The sequence below is a fragment of the Raphanus sativus genome, unplaced genomic scaffold (genome assembly GCF_000801105.2).
Source record: "Raphanus sativus cultivar WK10039 unplaced genomic scaffold, ASM80110v3 Scaffold0869, whole genome shotgun sequence".
Lineage (NCBI taxonomy): Eukaryota > Viridiplantae > Streptophyta > Magnoliopsida > Brassicales > Brassicaceae > Raphanus > Raphanus sativus.
In genome coordinates this window covers 1-22,865 of record NW_026616183.1, presented here as the reverse complement: position 1 = coordinate 22,865, position 22,865 = coordinate 1, and the positions used below count along the sequence as shown (strand labels likewise).

At 38.2% G+C, this 22,865-nt stretch overlaps 1 long non-coding RNA gene across 1 annotated transcript; it reads left to right on the top strand.

The window, feature by feature from the left end:
- Nucleotides 1-7,351: 7,351 nt before the first annotated feature.
- LOC130503224 (uncharacterized) lies at nucleotides 7,352-8,086 on the top strand. Its single transcript, XR_008940694.1, has 2 exons — nucleotides 7,352-7,686; nucleotides 7,764-8,086. It is a non-coding gene; the product is annotated as an uncharacterized LOC130503224 (long non-coding RNA).
- Nucleotides 8,087-22,865: the final 14,779 nt, after the last annotated feature.

The following is a 22,865-nucleotide window of genomic DNA, read 5'->3' as shown; positions in this document are numbered from 1 at the left end:
ACAGCCTGGGCATTGTAGTACACTCTCGTGTTTACCCAGTTGGAAGCATCCCTCTTAACTCGTGTGCTCCTCCTCAAGGTTTGTTCTGGTTCCTGCTCTTGCAATGGAACTTGCTCTTGCAATGGCACTTGTGTATCTCCATGCTGAGGTGAACTCTCTTGTGCATCTCCACTTTCAGCACTTACTTCAAGCTGACTTTCTTCAGCTTCACCATGTTGATCACTTGGCTCCACACCTTGATCATGAGAACCAGAGCTTCCATCTCCACTTGAGCTATCTCTGGTTTCACTTGCTGAACTCTCTCTGGTTTGATTTCCCCCCACATGATCAAGGTGGAGACTATGTTGACTCGGACCAGGCACTCCTTGCTCTCTTGGTGCTGATCACATATGCTGATCCTGGGTCATATTGATTCCAAGACCCTCCAAGATGGTTCTCAATATAGAAGCTCTATCAGAGGTAAGATCCTTCAAATCTTCCTGATTCTGCTCCTCATAGTAACCTCTTTCTTCTATGAACTTGACTTCTCTTGATACTAACACTCTTCTTGTGTCAGAATCATAACACTTGTACCCCTTTTGACTTGAGGAATACCCAATAAACATAGCTTTCACACTCCTAGCTTCAAGTTTGTTTCTCATCTCTCCAGGCACCATCACATAACAAAGGCAACCAAATACTCTCATGTGCTCCAAAGAGGGCTTGTACTTGTTCAATACCTCAAAAGGAGCTTTCCCTTGCAGCACCAAAGTAGGGGTTCGGTTGATCAAGTAACATGCTGTAGTCACAGCATCACTCCAGAACCTCTTAGGAACTCTAGACTGAAGCATCATTGTTCTTGCTACCTCCATGAGATGTCTATTCTTCCTTTCAGCAACTCCATTTTGTTGTGGAGTGTATGGACAACTCGTTTGATGCAAGATCCCATGCTGTGCTAGATGTTGCTTGAATGCATTGCTAGTGTACTCTCCTCCATTTTCAGACCTGAAAATCTTTATCTTGGCATGATATTGGTTAGTTACATAAGCTTGAAAATTTTTAAATGCATCAAGAACCCTATCTTTGGTTGGAATAAGTGTTAGCCAGGTGTATTTGGATTTTTCATCAATGAAAGTGACATAATACCTATAATTATCTCTAGACAAGCAAGGAGAGGTCCGAACATCAGAGTGAATAAGATCAAAGCAGTTCTCATAAACAGTAGATGATTTTGAAAACACAGTTTTACAATGCTTGCCCAAAATACAAGCTTCATAATCATTATTCTCAAAAGAAACACCTGGCAACATCAGTTTAAAAGCCTTGTTATGAGGGTGTCCTAGTCTAGAATGCCACAATGCATTTTTACTCAAACTAGAAGTGGGAAAAGAGGTAAACGAGCAGCTAAAGTTGGAAACAGGAGCAAGATCTTCAAGCAAATACAAATCACCCTTGGTCACTCCTTTTCCAATCAACTTGCTGCTTTTAATATCCTGAAACTTCACATCATCAGGGCTAAAGATCACATTGCATTGTAAATCAGTAGCACATCTCTTAACAGATAATAAATTTGAAGTGAAATCAGGCATATAAAGAGCTTTAGACTCTTTATCAAACAGCTTGAGACTTCCTATTCCCTTAATAGGAATCCTATCACCATTTGCTATCATCACATGACCACTATATGGGAGAATGTCCTTGATCAACTTAGTATCACTAATCATATGATGAGATGCACCAGAATCAACTATCATGGGCTTAGCAGCATGAGAACTAGCAATAAGAGCAAGGATACTAGATGGTTTCAATGCATGATCAGTCTTAGCAATACTAGCAAACCTAGGATGATTATGCATTTCTTTTACACTCGGATGCATCCTATCAATGCTCATGATCTCCATAGGAGATTCTATCAACCTAGCACCAAAAGAGTACCCAAGAGTGTTACCAAAGTTACCATGATCCTTGAAAAGCTTTATGAGAGCATCAAGGTCAGACTTCTTGAGGTACTCTTGCTCATGGTTGTTGCGGATGGTAGGAGTGCCCGAATAAGCCAATAGAGACTTGCCATCACCACTGTCACGCCCCTGCATCATCTCATGGTTCTTGCTAGTACTTGCTGCACTTGGTCCACCACTTGAACCATCAGACATGTTTGCCCTTTCTCTTGCCTCGCGATCCTTTAAGGACTTGGCTGGCTTCAAGTGTGGATGGAGAATCCAACACTGACTCTTCTTATGGCCTTTCTTCTTGCAGTGATCACAGTTTCCATTGAACTTCCTCTCCTCATACCTTCCATGCGCAGCTTTGTTTGCTTGAGCAGCTTCTCCTAGCTCTCCTTGTGTGGCTTGATTTGCCAATAATAGCTCATTCTTCTTGCTGAACAGCCCTATGGAACCTTGTTCCTTTTGAATCCGAGCACACACTTCTTCAAGATCCGGGAGGTTATCTTCTCTTAACAACTTCATTACCAAGCCATTGTAGACCGGATTCAATGTAAGTAATAAACCAAAGACTTTGTCTTGCTCAGTTGTACTCGGCCTCAGCATCTCTAGTTCAGACCATAGTGATCTAAACCTTCCCAAGTGCTTAGTGAACTCCATGTCTTCTTGTACCAAGTGATTGATGGCATGCTTCACCTCAAACACTCAGCTAAGGTTTGATGTATTTCCATACACCTTCTTGAGAGTGTCCCACAACTCCTTAGCTATTTCACAATAGCTATAAGCTTCCAGTATGGCTGGATCATGTGATGCGTGTAGAACAGACATCACCAGCATGTCTTCTTGCTCCCATTTCTCCATGGCTTCATCCGGAGCTTCTTCTCCATCTTCTCCTTGTGTAATAAGCTTTGGCTTTGGAGCTACTTCTGGTATGATATGCTTCCAAAGTCCCTTACACCCAACAGTGGTTCTAACCTTCCGAGACCACACCAAGTAGTTTGTTCCCTTGAAACAAACCGCAATCTTCATGTTGTTGTTGTTCATCCCACTCTCCATGTCGCAAGATGAAACCTTTTGTCTTGTATCTTCCTTGAACTTGTGTTGTAGATCTTGAAACCGCTTCTCACGAACCAGACTTGAATCCACAACCTTCTACTAAGCTTTCCCGAACCAAACTTGTGTAAAGAAACTCCACACACCACAAAGAAACAAACTTGAGCTTGAACCCGACTAGATCTTCAAACCTCAAGAACACCTCTCTTTGGATCTTCACAAGGAATCACCAAAGAGATCAAACGAACTCAGATTTCTTTCAACCTGGCTCTGATACCATATTATTTTAGTTTAATATGAGTGTTTAGCAAGGATTTGATAGATTAAAGATAGAGATTAAGAGACTAAGTAAAGAGATTATGAGATTGAATAGTAAATAGTAACTTGAGACTAGAGAGAAAGACTCATAACTTGCTTTTTACATTAATCAAAGAGAGTTTACAATATATATAGGGAGATAAGAGAAGGGTTTGCGACAAGGTTAAGTGGTCTAATCACTATTCAAAGCATGTAGAGTCAAGGGGAGGAGTGGCGCCTATTTTGAACTCATGGACCATATGCTTCACACGCTTGATGCCAAAGGTATCTTGACCAGATCCCTTTGCCTTTACAGCCTGTCAATGCGCGCCCACTTTATCCTCAAACGGTCACTAGCTCACACACCAAACCTTCCTTATGGTGTAGAGTGTTTGGCTCACTTATGCTCTCCTCTTCTCGATTTACCTTCTTACCATGGTAACTAACTTTGTTACCACAGTAACTATATTTTTACTGTAATAGTAACTTCCTCAACTCAACTCAAACTCTTTCTCCTCTTCTCCTTTTATATTATTGACACTCCATCTCAACATCAAGGCAACTAAGGAGTATCTCAAGTCTGTCTTTGATATCAAAGACTTAGGAGAGATGAAATACTTCCTTGGTATTGAGTTGTGCAGAGCAAAGGAAGGGTTGTTTATCTCTCAAAGGAAATATACACTTGATCTTTTGAAAGATGCAGGTGCATATGGAGGAAAAGTGGCTAAGATGCCTATGGAGGATGGGTACAAGGTCCCACGTGAGGGGGAGATTGAAGATAGCAAGCTCTTCCATGATCCAAAGCTTTATAGAAAGCTTGTTGGTAAGTTAATCTATTTAACCATCACTCGGCCTGACATTTGTTTTGCTGTGAATCAGGTAAGCCAGCATATGCAAGCTCCAAAGGAACACCATTGGAGAATGGTAGAGAGGTTGCTGATGTACCTGAATGGGACTCAAGGTCTTGGTGTATGGATGGGTTGCAACAAGAGTACAGAAGTGGTGGGCTATTGTGATGCTGATTGGGCAGGAGATAGAGCTGATAGAAGATCAACCACTGGCTATTGCACTTTCATTGGTGGGAACTTAGTTACTTGGAAGAGTAAGAAGCAGAAGGTGGTCTCATGTTCTAGTGCAGAAGCTGAGTATAGAGCCATGCTGAAGCTAACAATGAGCTTGTGTGGATCCACTACAAAAAAAAGGGATATTGATAGCATATTATGATAGCAGTGTTTTCAGAAATGCTATGAAAGATCAATTTTTTATTTTGATTTTTATTGATAGCAGTTAATAAATGCTATTGCGGAAAATTAGTAAGCGGGAAAAGAAAAATACTGATACCGCCAATACTTGGGTGAAAATTAGACAAGCGCCAAGATATAATTTTTTCATTTTTTTAATAGCACATTATGATAGCTTTGTTTTGAGAACTATTATGAAAAATCAAATTCTAATCTTTGAAACCCTAAACTCTAAACATGTTTTAAATCCTAGATTCTAAACAAAATCTTAAAAAAACTCTAATCTTTTCATATTATAACTTGAAATCATAAACATAAACTCAAAATTATTCATTTTAATCTTAATATCAATACTATTAATTCAGGAACCCTTTTATGAAATTACCCTTACTCTTCCCTGGTATATTATTTTTTGTGCCATCAGTTTTGTCTTAAAAAATAAAAGTCATTAAGGATAATCTAGGAACTGAATTTTTGACCACCTAAACAACCTAAAATCTCGCCATCATATAACTAATTATCCTAATTACAATACTAATGAATAAACAAATATTAAAAATACAATAACTTAATTAATACTATAAGTCACTCGAGATTGATCCAGATACCAACCAACGGACTTTTCCAATCATAATAACACCATCTAAACCTCTCACATATAACAAGTCAATTATATATGCCCACTGGTACAAAACCTATAAATATATCATTTAATTTTGTTTTTGTTAATGACAATGTATAACTCTCACATATATATATATGTCCAATGGTAAATAATTATTTAAAAAGAACCGGATAAAACAATGATAAATTTTATTTTTGTTAAGTGGATTTTTAATAGAAATAAATATTCACACAAAACTCTTTTAGTTTAACGGATTTTAAATAGGTTATTCGATTAAAAATATTTATTAAATGTGATTTTACATAAAATCAGTGAAGACCATAACCCATTTACATATATATTTAATAGAATATATCAAATTTATTATATTCAAACATTTTTCAAAAAATTTGTTCGGTTTTGGGTGCGGTTTGGATTTGATATTGGTTTTCGGATATGACACTTTAAAAACCGTTCGAGTATATAAGCTAGGCCAGGACATTCGGGTATCGGTTTGGTTCGGGTATCTCGGGTTTCAGGTAGTTCGGTTAAGGGGTTAGACTATCCATTTATTACTTGACCTGTTTTCGGTTCGGTTCATACATTTTTGGATTTGGTTCGGTTTGGATAGTAAAACTAGGAACCGGAAAATATCCAAAAAACGGTTCTCATTCGGTTCTGATTCCGATTTGGATAGTTTGGATAAAATATCGGTTATTTAAGATAAATATATAAATAATTAGGATGAATTAGATAAAAAAAACTTGGATATTTTGGATTACTTTTTTTACTTTGGATAAAATTATCCGAATACTTTTGGATAATTTGGATAGTTCGGATATTTTATAATAATTTATTTATTTTTAAATGTTTTCATATTTTAAATAAAATTTTAAGTTATAAATATATATTTAATTTTGTTATATGTATATATAGTTAATATATTCGGGTACCCCTTCGGTTCTCGGTCCAGTTCCGGTTTGGTTATTTCGGATATAGAAATATGGAAACCATTCAGATATTTAAAGGTCTTCGGTTCGGTTTTGGTTCGGGTATTTATGTTCAGTTCCTGTTTTTTGCCCATATCTACAAGCCATGTTTAATAGAGGTCTAACAGAATATGATACTTTGATTTTCGGATCGATTCAAGTTATTTGAGTACGAATATTTTGACTATTTATATTAAGTAAATACTAAGAAAATATAATATGTTACAAACTTTAAGAATAAAGTTTTAAAAATAATTTCTTAAATACATATAGTACAAGTGTATAGTTATGTAAATTGACATATTTAATATAGTTACCGAAATTATATTAAACTAAACTAATATTCAACACAAATATGATTACAAAAATACACAAATTTTTTAAAAAAATTGTCAAAGAAAAATTTAAAGGGCGGGTCATGGTCTAGTATAACTTTGAAAACACAAACCTTATATTTTTAGTTACACTCTATACCCTAGACATACATTTAAACCTTAAACTCTATACACAAACCTTATTCCAAATTATAATTAAACACTCATATTGTATTCAACACCAATGTTGTTCATACTTTAGTTACAAATCTTAAGTTTATAAAAAACTCAACTTTTAGTTAGTTTCAAAAATTGGTTTCAAATCTTAAAACTAAACTTTACATTGCACTTCAAACCCTAAACTCTACATCCAAGCTTCAAATCTAAAGTTCTCTACTTATCTTTTTCTTAAACAGCTCTACACTCAAATTTTCAAAAATAATACAAATCTAAAACCAAACACCATTTTTTTTAACTCAAAACACTCTATAATAAATATTGATCTTAAAATCCCAATTACTTTATATTTGTTCATAATCTATACTATTTTAAATTTTACTACAAGTATATTTTCTAATTTTATTCCCAATTTTTAAAATCTGAAACTTAAAATTTAAATTATAAAGTATAAAATATAAATTTTAAATTAAACACAACTTGAAAATCTACAAACAAAAAAATCATCAAATAATGAAAGACAAGACAAAAGAAAAAAAAGAAAGGTAAAGTTATAATTTTAACGATTAGATTTATATAAACCACAAAATAAAACTTAACTATTAAACATACTAAACATATAAACTACATTAAGAATATAAACCAAATTTATATGAAAATTAATTAAAAAGAGTAACAAAACTTCTGACCAATCAGAAACAGATACAAGGATAGCCTTTATGAGCTGTTGGATTAACCTAAATCTAAGGGTGCAGATTTCCTCTTTTTATTTTATTTTATTTTCTTCTCTCTCTCTCTGCCGACACTCACAGATCTTCTTCTTCGTTCTTTCTCTTTTTTTTTTCTTTTGTATGAATCTGTTCCTGTTCTCTTCACTCTCATTTCTCTCATCTCTCCCATCTCTCTCCAGTTTGAAAGTTTACTGATTTCTCTCATGTTTTTTTTTTAGATTTAGTCAACAGAGAACATATGAAGATGATAATGGAGATGACTAAGACTCGCTGGTGAAGAAGACTCGTCGGTGACGAACGCCGGAGCTCACCGGAGATGATGCGCATCGAAGAGTAACCGGGCGCATGGAGAGGAACCGTGAGTCTCTCTCTCTCTCTCTCTTTTTATTTTGATTTTGAGTGTGATTTTAATTTTGTTTTTTCTGATAAAAAAAGGTAAATGAGGCAGAAGAAGAAGATGTATGGTGGTGGTGCTTAGGGAAGAATGGTGTGCTAGAGGAGTTGAAAGAGCTCGAAGGTGAAGAGGTAGTAGAAGAAGTGTGACAGAGGAGGACACAGAAGAAGCTTCCCGGAGCTGGAGGTGGAGGAACTGGTGGCGACCATGCGGGAGAAGGAGAGAGCGGCGGCTTAGGGTTAGGATAGGTTTTTGGTTTAATAGGTTTGGTTTATTATATTATAAATAAAATTGTAAACCGGATTCTATTTGTAAACCAATTTAAATTATAAATAAAATTTATTATATTTTATATTATTAACAATTTTAAATTTTTTTAAATTAAATTATTATTTTATAAAATTAACCATATAACAGAAAACAAGAAATACTGCTATTATATCTCGTATATATAATAGTGTGTACAAAACTGCTATCGGAAGTGGTGTACCTATTATAGCTGGGGCAGACATAGCGGTTTATAATAAGCCATCAAAAACATATGATAGCAGTTTCTTCGTGCTAAGAAAAGCAGTTTTTTGTAGTGATCAAGGGGATTCTAAAGTACTTAGAGATCGATCAAGCTACACCAATGACTATGCACTGTGATAACCAAGCAGCTATCCACATTGCATTCAACTCGGTGTTCCATGAGAAGACCAAGCACATAAAAGTTGATTGCCACAAGGTCAGGCAGATGATTGTACTTGGAGTGATCTTACCATGTTACACTAGAAGTGAAAATCAGTTGGCTGATGTGTTCACCAAGGCTGCGAGGCAGAAGACAATGGAGTCCATCCATATCAGGTTGGGCCTCATTGATTTGAGCAAGAGGAGCTGATCCCCTTAGCTATGAGTTCTTCACTCTTTTTCCTTCATTAGAGTTTTATCCCATGGGTTTTCTCTAGTGAGGTTTTTAATGAGGAAGACCTCATGGCTTTCCAAGCTTGACTTGTTCCACATGGTCAAGCTTGAGGGGGAGTGTTGAGATGAAGTAATAAGAAGAGAAGAGAAGAAGTGTTGAGCATATTTGAAGATGACACTATTACAGTAACTTTTAAGTTACCACAGTAAAAGTTACTGTAATAGTAAAAGGTAAAAGGAAGTTACCTAGCTAAGGAGGAAGAGATGTCGAGTGGTTTGGTTTGAAGGAGAGTGTTAGTATAGTGATCAGACCGTTGCACACTAAAGAGAAAGTGAGAGGCGCGCTAAGCCAGCTTTGGACAGACTGTAAAGGTCCAAAGCATGTGTGCTATCTCAGCTATTCATTTCAAACCAAGCCAGCCTGCCTTGTTGACCTCACATGCTTTGCATAGTGATTTGTCTAGGTTCATTGCGCAAACCAGTGATCTCTCTCTTACTATATATTTTTAATCTCATCAACATTAATAAGATTAAGCAAGTTATGAGTCTTTTTCTCTAGTCTCAAGTTACTATTCAATCTCATAATCTCTTTATCTCTTTACTTAGTCTCTTAATCTCTCTTTAATCTCTCAAATCCTTGCTAAACACTCAGATTAAACTAAAATAATAGGTTTGATAATAATCATGAAGATATTGCCATATGTCCGAACAGGCTAATCTGGAATCATTTGGATAGATGGTGGGATATCTTCTTGCTCACAACTCCTATGAGATTTATTCAACTTCCTAGTTATTCTCCACTGATTAGTGGTTCCAAATAAAGCTTCTTAGATCGTGGTTCATCCTGGTTTGATAAGAATCATTTAAGATAATGGCATATGTCATAACAGGCTAATCTAGAATCATCTGGATAGAAGGTGGGATATCTTTTTACTCACAACTCCTATGAGATTTATTCAAATTTCTGGTTATTCTCCACTGATTAATGGTTCCAAATAAAGCTTCTTAGATTGTGGTTCATCCTGGTTTGATAAGAATCATGAAGATAATGGCATATGTCCGAACATGCTAATCTGGAATCATCTGGATAGAAGGTGGGATATCTTCTTGCTCACAACACTTATGAGATTTATTCGACTTCGTGGTTATTCTCCACTGATTAGTGGTTCCAAATAAAGCTTCTTAGATCGTGGTTCATCTTGGTTTGATAAGACTCATGAAGATATTGTCATATGTCCGAACAGGCTAATCTGGAATCATCTGGATAGAAAGTGGGATATCTTCTTACTCACAACTCCTATGAGATTTATTCAACTTCCTGGTTATTCTCTGTTGAGATGAGGTGCTGATATTCATGAGTTAGAGAAGAGGAGTTCATGTTGAGAAAGAGAAGAGGAGATCATGTTTGGAAAGTCACTGTAGCAGTAACTAGGAAAGTTACTGAGCAGTGAGGTTAAAAAGAGAAGAGTGGAAGTGTGATGTATGGAAAGACTCCATTCGGAAAAGAGGGTTTGAAGAGTGCTGGTCTAGTGACCGTTTGGAAAGGAGGAAGGGCGCGCAATACAGCCGGTCAGAGGCTGGAAAGTAGAAAGGAATATGCTGATGGTATCAAGCATGTAAAGCTTCCTGTCCATGCATTTCAAACCAGGCGCTTTACTCTTCCTTGACTTCACATGCTTAGCATAGTGTCTTTGATTAACCCTCTTGTCGAAACCCTTGTTATCTCCTTACTATATATTTGTAATCGTCTCTCATTAATAAAGCTAAGCAAGTTATGAGTCTCTTTCTCTCTAAGTCTTGAGGTTACTATTAAATCTAGAAATCTATTTCACCAATCTTTGAATCTCTTAGTCTCTTAATCTCTTTCAACCTTTCATAAACACTCAGATTACTAAAAATAATATGGTATCAGAGCCAGGTTGAAGACAATCTGAGTTCGAGAAGACTCTTTGGTGATTCCGAGTGAAGATCCAAAGAGAGGTTTGTGTTCTTGGTGTGTTCTTGCGGTTACTTGTCAAGCACTTTTACTTTCTTTGGTGATTCCTTAGTGAAGATCCAAGGAAAAGTTAGTGTTCTTAGTTGTGTTTGCGGATAGACTCTAAGATCTTTGAACTCTTTGGTGATTCCTTAGTGAAGATCCAAAGAGAAACTAGTGTTCTTGTGATTGTGTACTTGCGGGTAACTTGAAAGCTTGTTCATTTCTCTTGTGTGTGGAGTTGTGAGTACAAGTCTGGGATTGTTGAGTATTGTTCAGGTGTTTACAAGCTCAAGAAGTGTTAGTTGAAGTCTAAAGGTGTCGGCTTTCAAGATGGAAAGTGGTGGATACAACAATATGAAGGTGGCGGTTTGCTTCAAGGGAAGCAACTACTTGGTGTGGTCTCGGATGGTGAGAACCACAGTTGGATGCAAGGGTCTCTGGAAGCATATCATACCAGGAGATCCCCCAAAGCTTCTTACTCAAGGAAAAGAGGGAGAAGAAACCTCAAGTGATGCGCTTGAGAAGTGGGAACAAGAAGACATGTTGGTGATGTCTGTTCTCCATGCATCTCTTGAGCCGGCTATACTAGAAGCATATAGCTACTGTGAAACAGCCAAGGAGCTGTGGGATACCCTGAAGAAGGTGTATGGCAACACATCAAACCTGAGCCGAGTGTTTGAGATCAAGCAAGCTATCAATCTGCTTGTACAAGAGGATATGGAGTTCACTAAACACTTGGGGAGGTTCAGATCACTCTGGTCTGAGTTGGAAATGTTGAGGCCGAGTACTCTAGATGCTGATGAGCTTAACAAGAGAAGAGAGCAAGACAAGGTCTTTGGCTTGCTTCTTACTCTGAACCCGGCCTACAATGGATTGATACTGAAGCTACTAAGAGAGGATGATCTGCCAGACCTTGAGGAGGTGTGTTCCCGGATTCAAAAAGAACAAGGTTCTATTGGGCTATTTGGGAAGAAGGGAGAGATGTCACTAGCTAACCAAGCGGTTCAAGCTGAATCAGGAGATGGTCACCAAGCTAACAAGGCAGTGCAAGGGAAGTATGAGAAGTTCAATGGCAATTGTGATCACTGTAAGAAGCATGGGCATAAGAAGAGCAGCTGCTGGATACTCCATCCACACTTGAAGCCAGCTAAGTTCATGAAGGACAGAGAAGCAAGGGCTCACATGTCTGATAGTTCAAGTGGAGGATCGAGTGGAGCTGGTACTAGCAAGAGTCAGGAAGTGGCTATGCAGGATGCTGGTGGTGATGGCAAGTCCCTGGTGGCCTATTCTGGTGCTCCTACCATCCGCAGCAACCCTTGTGATGATTACATCAAGAAATCCGACCTTGATGCAATCATAAAACACTTCAAGGATCATGGTAAATTTGGTAATGACTTTGGGTATTCTTTTGGTGCTAGGATGGTAGATAATCCTGTGGAAATGAGTAGCATTGATAGCATGGTTGATAGAATAAGAGATATGCATAATGTTTCTAGTATTGCTAGTCTTGCTAGGACTGATCATATTCATTCTTTCAAGCCATCTAGTATCCTTGCTCTCATTGCTAAGTCTTGTGCATCAAAGCCATTGATAGTTGATTCTGGTGCATCTCATCACATGATAAGTGACACTAGGTTGATTAAGAACATTCTCCCTCATTCTGGTCATGTGATGATTGCTAATGGTGATAGGATTCCTATTAAAGGAATAGGAAGTCTCAAGCTGTTTGATAAGGAGTCTCAAGCTCTTTATATGCCTGATTTTGCTTCAAATCTTTTATCTGTTAAGAGATGTGCTACTGATTTGCAATGTAATGTTATCTTTAGCCCTGATGATGTGAAGTTTCAGGATATTAAAAGCAGCAAGATGATTGGAAAAGGAGTGACCAAGGGTGACTTGTATTTGCTTGAAGATCTTGCTCCTATTTCAAACTATAGCTGCTCGTTTACTACTGTTTCTGCTTCTGGTTTGAGTAAAAATGCATTGTGGCATGCTAGACTAGGACACCCTCATAATAAGGCTTTTAAACTGATGTTGCCAGGTGTTTCTTTTGAGAATAATGATTGTGAAGCTTGTATTTTAGGCAAGCATTGTAAAACTGTCTTTCCAAACTCTTCTACTGTTTATGAGAAATGTTTTGATCTTATTCATTCTGATGTTTGGACTGCTCCTTGCTTGTCTAGAGATTCTCATAAGTATTATGTCTCTTTCATTGATGAAAAATCCAAATACACCTGGCTAACACTTATTCCAACCAAAGATAGGGTGCTTGATGCATTTAAAAATTTTCAAGCTTATGTGACTAACCAATATCATGCCAAGATTAAAATTTTCAGGTCTGATAATGGTGGAGAGTACACTGGCAATGCTTTCAAGCAACACCTATCTTCTCATGGAATCTTGCATCAAACGAGTTGTCCCTATACACCACAACAGAATGGTGTAGCTGAAAGGAAGAATAGACACCTCATGGAGGTGGCAAGGACATTGATGCTTCAGTCTAAAGTGCCTAAGAGGTTTTGGAGTGATGCTGTGACTACAGCATGCTATCTGATCAACCGAACTCCTACACTAGTCTTGAAAGGGCAGGCTCCATTTGAGGTATTAAACCAATACAAACCTACCTTGGAGCATATGAGAGTGTTTGGATGTTTGTGCTATGTGATGGTGCCTAGTGAAATGAGAAACAAGCTGGAAGCTAGAAGTATGAAGGCAATGTTTGTGGGATATTCATCCTCACAAAAGGGTTACAAGTGCTATGATCCTGACACAAGAAGAGTGTTAGTATCAAGAGAAGTGAAGTTTATAGAAGAAAGGGGTTACTATGAGGAGCAGAATCAGGAAGATTTGAAGGATCTTACCTCAGATAGAGCTTCTACATTGAGAACCATCTTAGAGGGTCTTGGAATCAACATGTCCCAAGATCAGCCTCGGGAATCAACAACAAGAACACCACCAAGAGATCAAGCAGTGGGTCAAACAACTTCCAACCTTGATCATGTGGGGGGAGAGAGTTCAAGTGGAGATGAGAGCTCGAGTGGTTCTCATGACCAAGGTGTGGAAGCTAGTAATGGAACTGAAGAGAGTCAGCCAGTAACTAGTGAAGAGAGTGGTGAAGCATCTGGTGAGAGTGTACAAGACAGTGTACAAGAACAAGAGCAAGCCGAGCCAGTATCACAAGATGTCTCACCACCAGCTTTGAGAAGGAGTACAAGGGTCAAGAGGGATGCTTCCAACTGGGTAAACACGAGAGTGTACTACAATGCCCAGGCTGTGGAGCATCCTTCTCAGGCTGTGTGCTCCTTTGCTCAATATCCAGAAGAGCATTGTGCTTTTCAAGTAAGCTTGGATGAGAGTTATGTTCCAAGAAGCTATGAAGAAGCAATGCTTATACAAGAATGGAGAGACTCAGTCAATGCTGAAGCAGATGCCATGATCAAGAATGATACATGGTATGAGAGTGCTTTACCAAAGGGCAAGAGGGCTGTGTCTAGTAGATGGATCTTTACTATCAAGTATCTTCCAAATGGGAAGATAGATAGGCGCAAGACAAGACTGGTGGCAAGAGGGTTCACTCAAACATATGGAGAAGACTACATTGATACATTTGCACCAGTGGCCAAGCTTCACACTATCCGAGTAGTCTTATCATTGGCAGTGAACCTTGAGTGGGATCTTTGGCAAATGGATGTCAAGAATGCTTTTCTACAAGGAGAACTAGAGGATGAAGTGTATATGTTGCCACCTCCTGGTCTTGAGCACCTAGTGAAGAAGGGAAATGTCTTGAGATTAAAGAAAGCAATCTATGGTCTTAAGCAATCTCCTAGAGCTTGGTACCACAAACTGAGCACAACCTTGAATGGTAGAGGTTTCAGAAAGTCAGAACTTGATCATACTCTCTTCACATTGGTTACACCCTCAGGTATCATTGTAATCCTTGTGTATGTAGATGATATTATCATTACTGGTTCTGATAAAACAGGTATCAAGGCAACTAAGGAGTTTCTCAAATCTGTTTTTGACATTAAAGACTTAGGAGAGATGAAGTACTTCCTTGGTATTGAGTTGTGTAGAGCCAAGGAAGGATTGTTTATCTCTCAAAGGAAATATACACTTGATCTTTTGAAAGATGCAGGTGCATATGGAGGCAAGGTGGCTAAGATGCCCATGGAGGATGGGTACAAGGTCCCACGTGAGGGGGAGATTGAAGATAGCAAGCTCTTCCATGATCCAAAGCTTTATAGAAAGCTTGTTGGTAAGTTAATCTATTTGACAATCACTCGGCCTGATATATGTTTTGCTGTGAATCAGGTAAGCCAGCATATGCAAGCTCCAAAGGAGCATCACTGGCGCATGGTGGAAAGACTATTGATGTATCTGAATGGTACACAAGGTCTTGGAGTTTGGATGGGTTGCAACAAGAGTACAGAAGTGGTGGGCTATTGTGATGCTGATTGGGCAGGAGATAGAGCTGATAGAAGATCAACCACTGGCTACTGTACTTTCATTGGTGGGAACTTGGTTACTTGGAAGAGTAAGAAGCAGAAGGTGGTCTCATGTTCTAGTGCTGAAGCCGAGTACAGAGCCATGCTGAAGCTAACCAATGAGCTTGTATGGATCAAGGGGATTCTGAAGCATTTAGAGATTGATCAAGCTACACCAATGACTATGCATTGTGATAACCAAGCAGCCATTCACATTGCATCCAACTCAGTGTTCCATGAGAGGACCAAGCATATAGAGGTTGATTGTCACAAGGTCAGGCAGATGATTGTGCTTGGAGTTATCTTACCATGTTACACCAGAAGTGAAGATCAGCTAGCTGATGTGTTCACCAAGGCTGCGAGGCAGAAGACAATGGAGTCCATCCATATCAGGTTGGGCCTCATTGATTTGAGCAGGAAGAGCTGATCCCCTTTGCTGTGAGGTCTTCACTCTTTTTCCCTCATTAGGGTTTTGTCCCATTGGGTTTTCCTAGTGAGGTTTTTAATGAGGAAGATCTCATGGCTTTCCAAGCTTGACTTGTTCCACATGGTCAAGCTTGAGGGGGAGTGTTGAGATGAGGTGATGATATTCATGAGATAGAGAAGAGGAGTTCATGTTGGAAAGAGTTAGGAGATCATGTTTGGAAAGTTACTGTAGCAGTAACTTTTAGTTACCACAGTAACTAGGAAAGTTACTGAGCAGTAAGGTAAAAAGAGAAGAGTGGAAGTGTGAAGTATGGAAAGACTCCATTCGGAAATGAGGGTTTGAAGAAGTGCTGGTCTAGTGACCGTTTGGAAAAGAGGAAGGGCGCGCCTTGACAGCCTGTCAAAGGCTGGAAAGTAGAAAGGAATATGCTGATGGTATCAAGCATGTGAAGCTTCCTGTCCATGTTTCAAACCAGGCGCTTAACTCTTCCTTGACTTCACATGCTTAGAATAGTGTCTTTGATTAAACCTCTTGTCGAAACCCTTGTTATCTCCTTACTATATATTTGTAATCATCTCTCATTAATAAAGCTAAGCAAGTTATGAGTCTCTTTCTCTCTAAGTCTTGAGGTTACTATTAAATCTAGAAATCTATTTCACCAATCTTTGAATCTCTTAGTCTCTTAATCTCTTCAACCTTTCATAAACACTCAGATTACTAAAATATTCTCCACTGAGTAGTGGTTCCAAATAAAGCTTCTTAGATCGTGGTTCATCCTGGTTTGATAAGAATCATGAAGATATTGGCCATATGTCCGAACAGGCTAATCTGGAATCATCTGGATAGAAAGTGGGATATCTTCTTACTCACAACTCTTATGAGATTTATTCAACTTCCTGGTTATTCTCCACTGATTAGTGGTTCCAAATAAAGCTTCTTAGATCGTGGTTCATCCTGGTTTGATAAGAATCATGAAGATATTGCCATATGTCCGAACAGGCTAATCTGGAATCATCTGGATAGAAAGTGGGATATCTTCTTACTCACAACTCCTATGAGATTTATTCAACTTCCTGGTTATTCTCCACTGATTAGTGGTTCCAAATAAAGCTTCTTAGATCGTGGTTCATCCTGGTTTGATAAGAATCATGAAGATAATGGCATATGTCCGAACAGGCTAATCTGGAATCATCTGGATAGAAAGTGGGATATCTTCTTACTCACAACTCCTATGAGATTTATTCAACTTCCTGGTTATTCTCCACTGATTAGTGGTTCCAAATAAAGCTTCTTAGATCGTGGTTCATCCTGGTTTGATAAGAATCATGAAGATATTGCCATATGTCCGAACAGGCTAATCTGGAATCATCTGGATAGAAAGTGGGATATCTTCTTACTCACAACTCCTATGAGATTTATTCAACTTCCTGGTTATTCTCCACTGATTAGTGGTTCCAAATAAAGCTTCTTAGATCGTGGTTCATCCTGGTTTGATAAGAATCATGAAGATATTGCCATATGTCCGAACAGGCTAATCTGGAATCATCTGGATAGAAAGTGGGATATCTTCTTACTCACAACTCCTATGAGATTTATTCAACTTCCTGGTTATTCTCCACTGATTAGTGGTTCCAAATAAAGCTTCTTAGATCGTGGTTCATCCTGGTTTGATAAGAATCATGAAGATATTGCCATATGTCCGAACAGGCTAATCTGGAATCATCTGGATAGAAAGTGGGATATCTTCTTACTCACAACTCCTATGAGATTTATTCAACTTCCTGGTTATTCTCCACTGATTAGTGGTTCCAAATAAAGCTTCTTAGATCGTGGTTCATCCTGGTTTGATAAGAATCATGAAGATAATGGCATATGTCCGAACAGGCTAATCTGGAATCATCTGGATAGAAAGTGGGATATCTTCTTACTCACAACTCCTATGAGATTTATTCAACTTCCTGGTTATTCTCCACTGATTAGTGGTTCCAAATAAAGCTTCTTAGATCGTGGTTCATCCTGGTTTGATAAGAATCATGAAGATATTGGCATATGTCCGAACAGGCTAATCTGGAATCATCTGGATAGAAAGTGGGATATCTTCTTACTCACAACTCCTATGAGATTTATTCAACTTCCTGGTTATTCTCCACTGATTAGTGGTTCCAAATAAAGCTTCTTAGATCGTGGTTCATCCTGGTTTGATAAGAATCATGAAGATATTGCCATATGTCCGAACAGGCTAATCTGGAATCATCTGGATAGAAAGTGGGATATCTTCTTACTCACAACTCCTATGAGATTTATTCAACTTCCTGGTTATTCTCCACTGATTAGTGGTTCCAAATAAAGCTTCTTAGATCGTGGTTCATCCTGGTTTGATAAGAATCATGAAGATATTGCATATGTCCGAACAGGCTAATCTGGAATCATCTGGATAGAAAGTGGGATATCTTCTTACTCACAACTCCTATGAGATTTATTCAACTTCCTGGTTATTCTCCACTGATTAGTGGTTCCAAATAAAGCTTCTTAGATCGTGGTTCATCCTGGTTTGATAAGAATCATGAAGATATTGCCATATGTCCGAACAGGCTAATCTGGAATCATCTGGATAGAAAGTGGGATATCTTCTTACTCACAACTCCTATGAGATTTATTCAACTTCCTGGTTATTCTCCACTGATTAGTGGTTCCAAATAAAGCTTCTTAGATCGTGGTTCATCCTGGTTTGATAAGAATCATGAAGATAATGGCATATGTCCGAACAGGCTAATCTGGAATCATCTGGATAGAAAGTGGGATATCTTCTTACTCACAACTCTTATGAGATTTATTCAACTTCCTGGTTATTCTCCACTGATTAGTGGTTCCAAATAAAGCTTCTTAGATCGTGGTTCATCCTGGTTTGATAAGAATCATGAAGATATTGCCATATGTCCGAACAGGCTAATCTGGAATCATCTGGATAGAAAGTGGGATATCTTCTTACTCACAACTCCTATGAGATTTATTCAACTTCCTGGTTATTCTCCACTGATTAGTGGTTCCAAATAAAGCTTCTTAGATCGTGGTTCATCCTGGTTTGATAAGAATCATGAAGATATTGGCATATGTCCGAACAGGCTAATCTGGAATCATCTGGATAGAAAGTGGGATATCTTCTTACTCACAACTCCTATGAGATTTATTCAACTTCCTGGTTATTCTCCACTGATTAGTGGTTCCAAATAAAGCTTCTTAGATCGTGGTTCATCCTGGTTTGATAAGAATCATGAAGATATTGGCATATGTCCGAACAGGCTAATCTGGAATCATCTGGATAGAAAGTGGGATATCTTCTTACTCACAACTCTTATGAGATTTATTCAACTTCCTGGTTATTCTCCACTGATTAGTGGTTCCAAATAAAGCTTCTTAGATCGTGGTTCATCCTGGTTTGATAAGAATCATGAAGATATTGCCATATGTCCGAACAGGCTAATCTGGAATCATCTGGATAGAAAGTGGGATATCTTCTTACTCACAACTCCTATGAGATTTATTCAACTTCCTGGTTATTCTCCACTGATTAGTGGTTCCAAATAAAGCTTCTTAGATCGTGGTTCATCCTGGTTTGATAAGAATCATGAAGATAATGGCATATGTCCGAACAGGCTAATCTGGAATCATCTGGATAGAAAGTGGGATATCTTCTTACTCACAACTCCTATGAGATTTATTCAACTTCCTGGTTATTCTCCACTGATTAGTGGTTCCAAATAAAGCTTCTTAGATCGTGGTTCATCCTGGTTTGATAAGAATCATGAAGATATTGGCATATGTCCGAACAGGCTAATCTGGAATCATCTGGATAGAAAGTGGGATATCTTCTTACTCACAACTCCTATGAGATTTATTCAACTTCCTGGTTATTCTCCACTGATTAGTGGTTCCAAATAAAGCTTCTTAGATCGTGGTTCATCCTGGTTTGATAAGAATCATGAAGATAATGGCATATGTCCGAACAGGCTAATCTGGAATCATCTGGATAGAAAGTGGGATATCTTCTTACTCACAACTCCTATGAGATTTATTCAACTTCCTGGTTATTCTCCACTGATTAGTGGTTCCAAATAAAGCTTCTTAGATCGTGGTTCATCCTGGTTTGATAAGAATCATGAAGATATTGCCATATGTCCGAACAGGCTAATCTGGAATCATCTGGATAGAAAGTGGGATATCTTCTTACTCACAACTCCTATGAGATTTATTCAACTTCCTGGTTATTCTCCACTGATTAGTGGTTCCAAATAAAGCTTCTTAGATCGTGGTTCATCCTGGTTTGATAAGAATCATGAAGATATTGCCATATGTCCGAACAGGCTAATCTGGAATCATCTGGATAGAAAGTGGGATATCTTCTTACTCACAACTCCTATGAGATTTATTCAACTTCCTGGTTATTCTCCACTGATTAGTGGTTCCAAATAAAGCTTCTTAGATCGTGGTTCATCCTGGTTTGATAAGAATCATGAAGATATTGCCATATGTCCGAACAGGCTAATCTGGAATCATCTGGATAGAAAGTGGGATATCTTCTTACTCACAACTCCTATGAGATTTATTCAACTTCCTGGTTATTCTCCACTGATTAGTGGTTCCAAATAAAGCTTCTTAGATCGTGGTTCATCCTGGTTTGATAAGAATCATGAAGATAATGGCATATGTCCGAACAGGCTAATCTGGAATCATCTGGATAGAAAGTGGGATATCTTCTTACTCACAACACTTATGAGATTTATTCAACTTCCTGGTTATTCTCCACTGATTAGTGGTTCCAAATAAAGCTTCTTAGATCGTGGTTCATCCTGGTTTGATAAGAATCATGAAGATATTGCCATATGTCCGAACAGGCTAATCTGGAATCATCTGGATAGAAAGTGGGATATCTTCTTACTCACAACTCCTATGAGATTTATTCAACTTCCTGGTTATTCTCCACTGATTAGTGGTTCCAAATAAAGCTTCTTAGATCGTGGTTCATCCTGGTTTGATAAGAATCATGAAGATATTGCATATGTCCGAACAGGCTAATCTGGAATCATCTGGATAGAAAGTGGGATATCTTCTTACTCACAACTCCTATGAGATTTATTCAACTTCCTGGTTATTCTCCACTGATTAGTGGTTCCAAATAAAGCTTCTTAGATCGTGGTTCATCCTGGTTTGATAAGAATCATGAAGATATTGGCATATGTCCGAACAGGCTAATCTGGAATCATCTGGATAGAAAGTGGGATATCTTCTTACTCACAACTCCTATGAGATTTATTCAACTTCCTGGTTATTCTCCACTGATTAGTGGTTCCAAATAAAGCTTCTTAGATCGTGGTTCATCCTGGTTTGATAAGAATCATGAAGATATTGCCATATGTCCGAACAGGCTAATCTGGAATCATCTGGATAGAAAGTGGGATATCTTCTTACTCACAACTCCTATGAGATTTATTCAACTTCCTGGTTATTCTCCACTGATTAGTGGTTCCAAATAAAGCTTCTTAGATCGTGGTTCATCCTGGTTTGATAAGAATCATGAAGATATTGCCATATGTCCGAACAGGCTAATCTGGAATCATCTGGATAGAAAGTGGGATATCTTCTTACTCACAACTCCTATGAGATTTATTCAACTTCCTGGTTATTCTCCACTGATTAGTGGTTCCAAATAAAGCTTCTTAGATCGTGGTTCATCCTGGTTTGATAAGAATCATGAAGATATTGGCATATGTCCGAACAGGCTAATCTGGAATCATCTGGATAGAAAGTGGGATATCTTCTTACTCACAACTCCTATGAGATTTATTCAACTTCCTGGTTATTCTCCACTGATTAGTGGTTCCAAATAAAGCTTCTTAGATCGTGGTTCATCCTGGTTTGATAAGAATCATGAAGATAATGCCATATGTCCGAACAGGCTAATCTGGAATCATCTGGATAGAAAGTGGGATATCTTCTTACTCACAACTCCTATGAGATTTATTCAACTTCCTGGTTATTCTCCACTGATTAGTGGTTCCAAATAAAGCTTCTTAGATCGTGGTTCATCCTGGTTTGATAAGAATCATGAAGATATTGCCATATGTCCGAACAGGCTAATCTGGAATCATCTGGATAGAAAGTGGGATATCTTCTTACTCACAACTCCTATGAGATTTATTCAACTTCCTGGATATTCTCCACTGATTAGTGGTTCCAAATAAAGCTTCTTAGATCGTGGTTCATCCTGGTTTGATAAGAATCATGAAGATAATGGCATATGTCTGAACAGGCTTAATCTGAATCATCTGGATATAAAGGTGGGATATCTTCTTGCTCAAAACAACTTATGAGATTTATTCAACTTTCTGGTTATTCTCCACTGATTAGTGGTTCCAAATAAACTTCTTAGATCGTGGTTCATCCTTGGTTTGATAATAATCATGTAGATATTGCCATATATCCGAACAGGCTAATCTGGAATCATCTGGATAGAAAGTGGGATATTTTCTTACTCACACTTACGAACTCCTATATTAAGATTTATTCAACTTCCTGGTTTATTCCCACTGTTAATGGTTCCAATAAAGCTTCTTAGAATCGTGGTTCTGATAAAACCCAAGATTAGGTTTATCGATGTGAACAGAAAGGGGGAAGAAATAGAGAGAGAAGGGGATAAGAAGATAAGATATTTGTTGATAATTATTTGATAACCAAACTCAGGAATGAATTCTCGTTAAGTAGCTCACAAGTAATACGACATAGTATCATGAATAACAAAACGACTTAGCTTTAATAACTCATAATGAAACTCTCTCTCTCACTAAGAGTCTCTCCTTCACACTTCATCTTCCCTTATTTAGCCACTTCTCTCTCACGCTTAGACCTCGACTTCTTCTGAGTAAACGCCAACGGAACTGCCAACTTATCAATACCCCCCCCCCCCCCCCCGAAGAAGACTCAGCTTGTCCTCAAGCTGGATTTGGAACTGCTCCATCAGGCGTCTTACCGGCTCCCATGAGCACTCAAAATCCGGCAAATCCTTCTATTTAATCAAAAACCTCCGCTTGTTTATCAGTCTCGACTTCCTGACTTCAACACTTATCCTCTGTGTTCTGCATTCCACTCAAGCGATGATGACAGAATCAATGGAAGTTCCTGCACTGAGCCTGTGGTTCCCACCGCCTTCTTCAGTTGGGAAACATGGAAGACCGGGTGGATCAAACTGCCTGCAGGAAGCACTAGCTTGTATGCAACCTTTCCAACTCGCTTCTCTATCTCATATGGCCAAAAAATCTCGGAGCCAACTTCTCAGCTCTCCTCATCGCTACGGTCG